Source organism: Podarcis melisellensis, assembly GCF_964234715.1.
Source record: "Podarcis melisellensis genome assembly, chromosome: 7".
NCBI classification, from domain to species: Eukaryota; Metazoa; Chordata; class Lepidosauria; order Squamata; family Lacertidae; genus Podarcis; species Podarcis melisellensis.
In genome coordinates, this window is record NC_138539.1 from 12816508 (window position 1) to 12825678 (window position 9171).

General features: G+C 47.1%; 2 long non-coding RNA genes across 2 annotated transcripts in view; both read right to left on the reverse strand.

The window, feature by feature from the left end:
* Positions 1-773: 773 nt before the first annotated feature.
* The window catches only part of LOC309374236, a 23345-nt gene continuing 14947 nt past the window's right edge, over positions 774-9171 (reverse strand). Inside the window, exons 3-4 of the long non-coding RNA XR_014170434.1 lie at positions 2255-2281; positions 774-1703 (exon numbers count right to left, since the gene is read on the reverse strand). This is a non-coding gene — a long non-coding RNA (uncharacterized lncRNA). The remainder of the gene's footprint in view (positions 1704-2254; positions 2282-9171) is intronic.
* The window catches only part of LOC309374255, a 2136-nt gene continuing 1939 nt past the window's right edge, over positions 8975-9171 (reverse strand). Inside the window, exon 3 of the long non-coding RNA XR_014170457.1 lies at positions 8975-9106. This is a non-coding gene — a long non-coding RNA (uncharacterized lncRNA). The remainder of the gene's footprint in view (positions 9107-9171) is intronic.

A 9171-nucleotide genomic window follows, 5' to 3' on the forward strand; every position in this document is an offset into this window, starting at 1 on the left:
GCCCCTGCAGGCCAATCAGGTTGTTGCATACTAGAATCCTGCCTGCCTATTGTTCTAGGATCCAAGCTTAGCCCGTAACACACACACACACCATCTTAAAACATTCTCTCCTGTGCAAAGATAATTAGCTAGACTTGACAGGAAGGGGGAAGAATGAACCTTCAGGTAAATATTTCTTTTCTTTTTTTAAAAGCAAAATAGTTTGTAACATCACTAGAAAATCACATAGAAAATGGAGGCAAAACCAAAAAATAAAGCCTTGATAGAAATTACATACCATCCCCATTAGTTAATTGGCTGTTTCCAAGTTCTGATCTCACAGGTGTGCTGAGAGCTCTTTCTCCTTCAGAATCGCTATACAGTGGTACCTCGGGTTACAGATGCTTTAGGTTACGCATTTTCGGGTTGTGTGCCACACAGAAACCGGAAGTACTGGAACAGGTTACTTCTGGGTTTCAGCGCTCGTGCATGCGCAGAAGTGCTAAATTGTGCTTCGTGCATGCGCAGAAGCGCCAAATCATATCCTGTGCGTGCGCCAGTGGCGTAGCGTGGGTTGTCAGCACCTGGGGCAAGGCAAGTAATTTGCGCCCCCAACCGGTGGATTTTAGCACTCGAGTCTCTTCCACTAGATTAGCGCCCCCCCTCGATGTTGCGCCCGGTGCGGACGGCCCCTCTGCACCCCCCACGCTACGCCACTGGTGTGCGCAGATGCGGCACTGCGGGTTGCGAACGTGCCTCCTGCACGGATCACATTCGCAACCCGAGGTTCCACTGTTTCTGCTACGGGTTTCATCCTTCCATAACAGCAAGAATAGGTGACACATGGAAACCTGAGCCTTGTATGGATATGCAGGATAGTGGTTCCTTTGGATTAAGCCTGGCACCACGGGAAAGGAAGTACAGTGTTACCTCGGGTTACAGACGCTTCAGGTTACAGATGCTTCAGGTTACAGACTCCGCTAACCCAGAAATAGTACCTTGGGTTAAGAACTTTGCTTCAGGATGAGAACAGAAATTTTGTGGCGGCAGCACAGTGGCAGCAGGAGGCCCCATTAACTAAAGTGGTACCTCAGGTTAAGAACAGTTTCAGGTTAAGAACGGACCTCCGGAACGAATTAAGTTCTAACCCGAGGTACCACTGTACTTCTCTTGGAGTTGCTTCCAGGAGCTAAGCAAAGCGATTATACATGATGGACCGTAAAGTCCAAAACCTTTTCTAGTTGGACACTTGATTTTCCTGGTTTGTCATGCTCCAAACACAACGTAAGTATAGATAGCTGAACATTTCTTAGACTTTGTTTGCCTGGGGAACCTCCACTCACTACCCAAAGGACGAGTCCCACACCTTGACATGAAGAAATATGCCGCTGATAAAATGGCTGTGCTGCTGTTGGTTTCTGTTCCTTAGTGTTCCTCCTTATTAAATTCCCTCCATACAACCATTTTTGGAACACTTTGGTTCCTACTCGGCGTCACTGGCATCACATCACAGTCAGAATATGACAGTTTGTTCTCAAGGTGGTGGTGAGAGGTGGGGGACAAGGGAAGATATTCTGAAGGCCTTCAAAAGAGAAGAACATCAGAGAATCTATATAAATATTCGAGTACTTTCTCAACAAACCAGACAGTATGTACACTCGGTATGTACTTGGGTCAAGGGTGGGTGTGGAATTCTGCATTCAGGAGTTGCCAGGCTGGTTTCCCTAGAAAACAAAACATGTTTACGGGTTTGAGCACCTTCTGTAGGGACAAGAAGAAATAGCCGAGAGGGGAGCTGGGCTTTGATGTGGAGTTTCGAATCAAGCAAAGCTCACAGGTGGAAAAATGTTCCAGCCCTTTCCCATTCATTCCACGTTATCTTGTTTTATTTGATCGTTTTATTTTACAAATGTCCACTCTGCCCTTTGATATGCGTACGTAGTTCAGGGGCAGCCAGCAATAGTAAATGCGATGGAAACAATGGAATCGAAACGATAAAACAGAGAGTAAAAGCAACGAGGGAGGAAAGTAAACTAGTAGATTCACTTGCAGTATAAGGTTAGTGTCAAAAAGGTGAAACCTGAACCAATAAGCTGCTTCCATGTGATCTGTTTATTGACCCTCCATTCTGATGTGTTTGTGGGGAGATTAGGCAAGAAATGGTTATCTTGCACCTTCAATTACTTTTTAGGGAAAGCGGTTTGGTTATGGAAAAAAATCTCCGATTCACTTTGAACACGCAACCCAACTTTGAAAATAGGTGATTGAATCTCACCTGAAAGCAGTAACAGTCTGGTAGCACCTGTAAAAGGACCAGACATTCCTATAGACATCATCACACTTAAAAAAAAAAGTTGAGCTGCTGTGAAGGTAGGCTTTAAAAAAGGTTCATAAAGCCACCCATTGTTTGAACATTGCACGTGGTTCCTAATCCCAGTTTAAGCCCAACCAATTCAGAGCACCTTTACCCCATTTGGCAAATGAATGAGCAGAGGAACAAAAGATGGGGGCCTACCTAGTAAGTAATCCAAGAACTGTGAAACAAAGCCTTAATCTTAGCAACTGGGGGCTTTTGTGCATTCCAATCAGACACTGGCAAACAATGGTGGGGGGGGGGGAGACATTCCAAGCCAGCCTAATCAAGGACAAGCTTAAACCCTAAGAACTCAAAGCTCCTTTTGTGATAAAGTGTGTGAACTATGCTACTGGGAATATTAAGGAGCCAGACTGCAGTTCAGAGGAGCATCCAGCTTCCCATTCTGCAGAGGAAATGATATTTTCAGGACTCTTGGTGGTTGCCTCACATCCTTTAAGGCTGCAATCCTATACACCAAGGAGCGCTGAAATATACTCGGAGTCGAGAGTGGATTTCATGCTCTTCATTCAGCTCATAGTGGTGAGGAGGAATGGAAGTTCCCCCAGAATGTCTGCTTTATATACATTATTTACACAATGGGCCCCATGTGATTGGCTAATTCCGGGATTCTCCTGTAGGCCAATCAGGTTGTGGATTCACTTCTACCTGGAGCTGGATTGGGTGGCTCCTGTGGACCAATCAGACTGCTACATTCTGGGTCCTATTGTTCTACGACCAATCAGACTGCTGCATTCTGAATCCTATACTGTAGTTCTAGGACCAATCAGACTGCTGCATTTTGGATCCTATTCAACTCAGTACATAACAAGCACCATGGGGCTGAGGAAGTTTCAGGGTCCCCAAAGTATTTTTGAGGGGACCAAGCCCCTTCAATATTCAGGACGCATTTGGTTCCGCCCGCTGGCGCTGTGCACAGACCATCAGGACGTCATGAGCTGTTATGTGCATGGCGTCATGATGTTGTACAATGTCGTGCACAGGCCCCCTCAATCCCCTTAAGAAGATGGCATTTCTGCTACACATTTACCTGGAGAGAAAGTCCCACTGAACTCAATGGGGCTTTCTTCTGAGTAGGTAGCTATAGCAGTGGCTCCCAATCAGCTAAATAGTGTGGACCTCTTTTTTCCCCAAAAGCCAAGTCATGGGCCCCCTACTTTTGAATATTTTTTATATCTCCATGGTAGTTTTTGTTATTTGAATGGTGCCACAGACCCCCCTGGGTGGGTTACACAGACCCCCCTGAAGTCTGCAGACCCACACTGATCTATAGGGTTGTATTAATGGCCTGGCAAACTGGTCTTTGATCCAGAAAGGATGTTGGAATTTGCCTCAAAATACCATGTTCAAAGCTATTTTCAAAACAATTTTTCTTTGTCTCGCTGCCTGTAAATTGAAGATGTGTCACTTCTGACCTTTTGGTTTATTGATATTGGAGGGCTCCCAAAATCTGGAAATTAGTGTGTGACGGCGTTGACAGTCTCAAACAATCTCCAGATTTGATTTTCAACCCCAAAACAGTGATTTCAAAGGAGTACGGCGGTACCTCGAGTTACAAACGCCTCAGGTTACAAACGCTTCAGGTTACAAACTCCGCTAACCTGGAAGAGTTACCTCGAGTTGAGAACTTTGCCCCAGGTTGAGAACAGAAATTGTGTGCCAGCGGCGCAGCGGCAGCAAGAGGCCCCGTTAACGAAAGCAAGTTTCTAGTTAAGAACAGTTTCAGGTTAATAACGGACCTCTGGAACAAATTAAGTTTGTAACTAGAGGTACTACTGTACAACTATTGGGTGTTGACATTCTGTGGTAGCAATGGAACTTTCCCCACCTGGGCTCTCTCCTGAAGGACTCCCCCCAACATCCTCAAAAATTGCTCCAGGGGGTTGGGGGAGTCTCTGGGGTTGATTCTGAGTAAGTATGGAGAGAAAAGAAGGGAAGTCCAACTGCAGGAGAAGAATACAGCTCATGCAGCATTTGATGCAACTTATGTCCTCCCCATTGGGACGCGGGTGGCACTGTGGGTTAAACCACAGAGCCTAGGACTTGCCGATCAGAAGGTCGGTGGTTCGAATCCCCGCGACGGGGTGAGCTCCCATTGCTCGGTCCCTGCTCCTGCCAACCTAGCAGTTCGAAAGCACATCAAAGTGCAAGTAGATAAATAGGTACCACTCCAGCGGGAAGGTAAGCGGCATTTCCGTGCGCTGCTCTGGTTCACCAGAAGCAGCGTAGTCATGTTGGCCACATGCCCCGGAAGCTGTACGCCGGCTCCCTTGGCCAATAAAGGGAGATGAGCACTGCAACGCCAGAGTCATCTGCGACTGGACCTAATGGTCAGGGGTCCCTTTACCCTTTTAGTTTTATGTCCTCCTCAACGTTTCAACTATGTAATTTTTTTTAACAATGTATTTTTAAATCCTGTTTGTCTCTCCTAGCTGCTGCTGCTTTGACACCTTCCCCTTCTGCTGCACCTAGTGCTCATAGCTCATGATTCAATCGTCACCTGTAGACACAGAGGCCTCCTGTGGCTCCCAGGTGGTCTTCTCCCTGCCCTGAAATTAACTTGAAGGAAGAAAGTCAATACAGTAAGAGGTGATGTGTGCTTGGTGGGAGAGTGTGTTTGTGTGTGTGCCCACGACAGATTCTCTGCAACGCTAGCACAGTGGTACCTCGGGTTACAGACGCTTCAGGTTACATATGATTCAGGTTACAGACTCCGCTAACCCAGAAATAGTACCTCAGGTTAAGAACTTTGCTTCAGGATGAGAACAGAAATCATGCTCCAGTGGCGCAGCAGCAACAGCAGGCCCCATTAGCTAAAGTGGTGCTTCAGGTTAAGAACAGTTTCAGGTTAAGTACTTAACCTGAAGTACCACTGTACTCATGGGAAACCAATGAAGCTGATTCTTGGAAGATTCAAGACAGATAAAATTAAGTCCTTCTTCACAAAAACACTTACTTAAACTATGACACTCACTCTTGCAAGAGGCGGTGATGACCACCAACCTACCTGGCTTTAAAAGAGGATTAGACAGAATTCTGGATCCCATTAATGTGGACTGATGGGGAACATTTTCCCCATCCACAATTATGAAGGAGCGTCTCCACCCCCATTGTTCAGCCGGGACACTAAGGTCCAGCTCCGAGGGCCTTCTGGCGGTCCCCTCACTGTGAGAAGTGAAGCTACAGGGAACCAGGCAGAGGGCCTTCTCGGTAGTGGCGCCCACCTTGTGGAACGCTCTCCCATCAGATGTCAAGGAAATAAACAACTATCTGACTTTTAGAAGACAGCCCTGTTTAGGGTAGTTTTTAATGTTTGATGTTTTATTGCTTTATTATTAACAATACAGTGGTACCTCAGGTTAAGTACTTAATTTGTTCCGGAGCTCCGTTCTTAAGCTGAAACTGTTCTTAACCTGAAGCACCACTTTAGTTAATGGGGCCTCCTGCTGCTGCTGCACGATTTCTGTTCTCATCCTGAAGCAAAGTTCTTAACCCAGGGTACTATTTCTGGGTTAGCGGAGTCTGTAACCTGAAGCATCTGTAACCTGAAGCGTACATAACCCAAGGTACCACTGTATTATTATTATTATTATTATTATTATTATTATTATTATTAGGCTAGCCAAGAGCTTCTGTGATCCTCATGCTCTCACAGAGTCCGAGTTTAATCTGTAGACTGAGGCTGTAATCCTTTACCTGGGAGTAAGCTCCATTGGGTCAATGAGACTTCTGAGTAGACACATGTAGGATAGCTAAGTTGGTAAAGCCAGTGGCAGAGGAAGAGGAGTATGGTGGGGGCGAACCACTCCAGGTGCCATCCCTGAGGGGGAGTGACATTTGGCACGCCGCTCACCTACGACTCCCAAGCCTACCCTGAGCCATTGGGGTAAGAGGAGGAGCTGCGCCGCTTTGCCAGCAGCATTCCTCCCTTCCCCCTTCATTTTGACAACTGGGGGAGGTTTGGGAGTCGCGGGCAGGCGGTGCGCCGAATGTCCGCCATGGGCAGGTTGCTCCGCCGCTGTGAGCGGCTTGCTCTGTCCCCGTGGGCAGCTCACTCCGCCCCTGGCTGGAGGGAGCGTGCGCTGCTCCAGGCACCCGAGCGGCTATCCCGCGCATGGGAGGGCACCCTCCATGCCACACACCCCTCGGGAGCGTGCCCATCCTGGGCAGCGCGGGCATATGCTCCGTCGCTGGGTAAAGCACGAGACTCTTAATCTCGGGTTGGAGACTCACGTTAGGCAAAAGATTCCCGCTTTGCAGGGGGTTGGACTGAACAATCCTCATGGCCCCTTCCGACTCTACAATTAGATGATTCTGCGAAATTCACGGAGAGGGTTATTGATGGCTACTGGACATGATGGCAACACTCTGCCTCCACAATTGGAGGGAGCAACTCCTGTTTCTCGAATCAATATTGTGCTTGTCCATATAACTCTACTCTGTAAAAGTTACTGCTTACAGCAGCTACTACTATGCTATAAGATCCACTGTCCTGTGGTACCATATATGGTCTGTATGGTTGTTGATGGTTTTATATTATTTCTGCTGTAAAAATGTGAGAGATTACAATATTGTATTTGTTTGCATTCCCCTTTATGGATCACTGCCTTGCCGTGGCAAAGGGGCTGGAATAAGAAGCCATGAGCTATGCTGTGCAGGGCCACCCAAGATGGACAGGTCATAGTGGATAGTTTTGACCAAATGTGATCCACCTGGAGCAGGAACCGGCAAGTCACTCCAGTATCCCTGCCAAGAAAACTCCATGGACCAAGACAACAGGCATATAAGTGCCTGGCGTGCTCTGGTCCATGGGGTCACGAAGAGTTGGACACGACTAAATGACTAAACAACAAACAACAATTTATTTGCATTACCTAGTGTTTGTACTACTGATGAAGCCTAGGACGGTGAAACAAGGCTAATATTCTGGAAATCCTTGCCTTAGACTCTGTGAAAGGATTCTATGGAACTGCAACAACCTTTTGTGTGGATGGTTGGACTCTATGAACAGACAGGTGGAATTGACACTTTCACATATATGGACCTTATGCATAAACTGATTAGAGAATGAACTGATCCACTGGGTCTTCTACTTTTTTTGTTGAACTTTATGATCTACTTCTGTTGGAAGCCACAGTACGGCAAAGTGCTCTGGTCCTTGGGTTCTGTTTGGGATGGGATAATGGAGGCAGTGAGAGGTTTTACTTTCTTGGGCTCCATGATCACTGTAAATGGTGACAGCAGCCACGAAATTAAAAGACGCCTGCTTCTTGGGAGAAAAGCAATGACAAACCTAGACAGCATCTTAAAAAGTAGAGACATCACCTTGCCAACAAAGGTCTGTATAGTAAAAGCTATGGTTGTCCCAGTAGTGATGTGTGGAAGTGAGAGCTGGACCATAAAGAAGGCTGATCGCTGAAGAATTGATGCTTTTGAATTATGGTACTGGAAGAGACTCTTGAGAGTCCCATGGACTGCAAGAAGATCAAACGCATCCATTCTTAAGGAAATCAGGCCTGAATGCTCACTGGAAGGACAGATCCTGAAGCTGAGGCTCCAATACTTTGGCCACCTCATGAGAAGAGAAGAATCCCTGGAAAAGACCCTGATGTTGGGAAAGATGGAGGGCACAAGGAGAAGGGGACGACAGAGGACAAGATGGTTGGACAGTGTTCTCGAAGCTACCAGCATGAGTTTGACCAAACTGCTGGAGGCAGTGGAAGACAGGAGGGCCTGGCGTGCTCTGGTCGATGGGGTCATGAAGAGTTGAACACGACTAAACGACTAAACTCCAACAACAATGGACTAGACGAGCTCTAACATTCCATTTTACAAATGTGTCCACAGGCCCGAAAAGGATAGCAGGCCCCAGCCCTAACTGCTGCTTGAAGCAAGAGTCATGGCAGTTAAAATCTCCTCGGTGAACCAACTGTGATCTGCCCCGAATGCTGCTGCACCCCCGTTAGTGCTTAACTTATTTTGTTACTTTTATTCCTTTGAAATATATCAAGGCTGCTTTTTGTTTTTTAATCTGGTGCAAACGCCCATCCAAAGTGGCTCATGAGCAAAACAAAAGATAAAAACAGTGCTATGTTTAAAATAGTGCAACCTTTAAAACTTTAAAAACTTAGCACTACCAATCGGCACTTGACATAAAAATTATAGAAGCGGAGGGAACATAATTGAGTCAGACCGTCACCCAGCTAGCAGAATGTTACCCAGCTATTTCTCTTTCCAGAAATAGTTGTGAAGAGAGAGGAGGAAGGGATGTAGCTGCAGGCAGAAGGACCCTGATTCAAACCCCGGGATCCCCAGGTAGCGCTCAGAGACACTCCCTCCTCAAAACCTCAGAGAGCTACTCCAGTCAGCATAGACAATAAAAGGTAAAGGTAAAGGGACCCCTGACCATTAGGTCCAGTCGTGACCGACTCTGGGGTTGTGGCGCTCATCTCGCTTTATTGGCCGAGGGAGCTGGTGTACAGCTTCCAGGACATGTGGTCAGCATGACCAAGCCACTTCTGGAGAACCAGAGCAGTGCACGGAAACGCCGTTTACCTTCCCACCTGAGTGGTACCTATTTATCTACTTGCACTTTGACATGCTTTCGAACTGTTAGGTTGGCAGGAGCTGGGACCGAACAACGGGAGCTCACCCCATCATGGGGTTTTGAACCGCCAACCTTCTGATCGGCAAGTCCTAGGCTCTGTGGTTTCACCCACAGTGCTACCCGCATCCCTAGCATAGACAATACTACTCACCAATTCAGTGGCGTAGCGTGGGGGGTGCAGGGGGGGCCGGCCGCACCGGGCGCAACATCT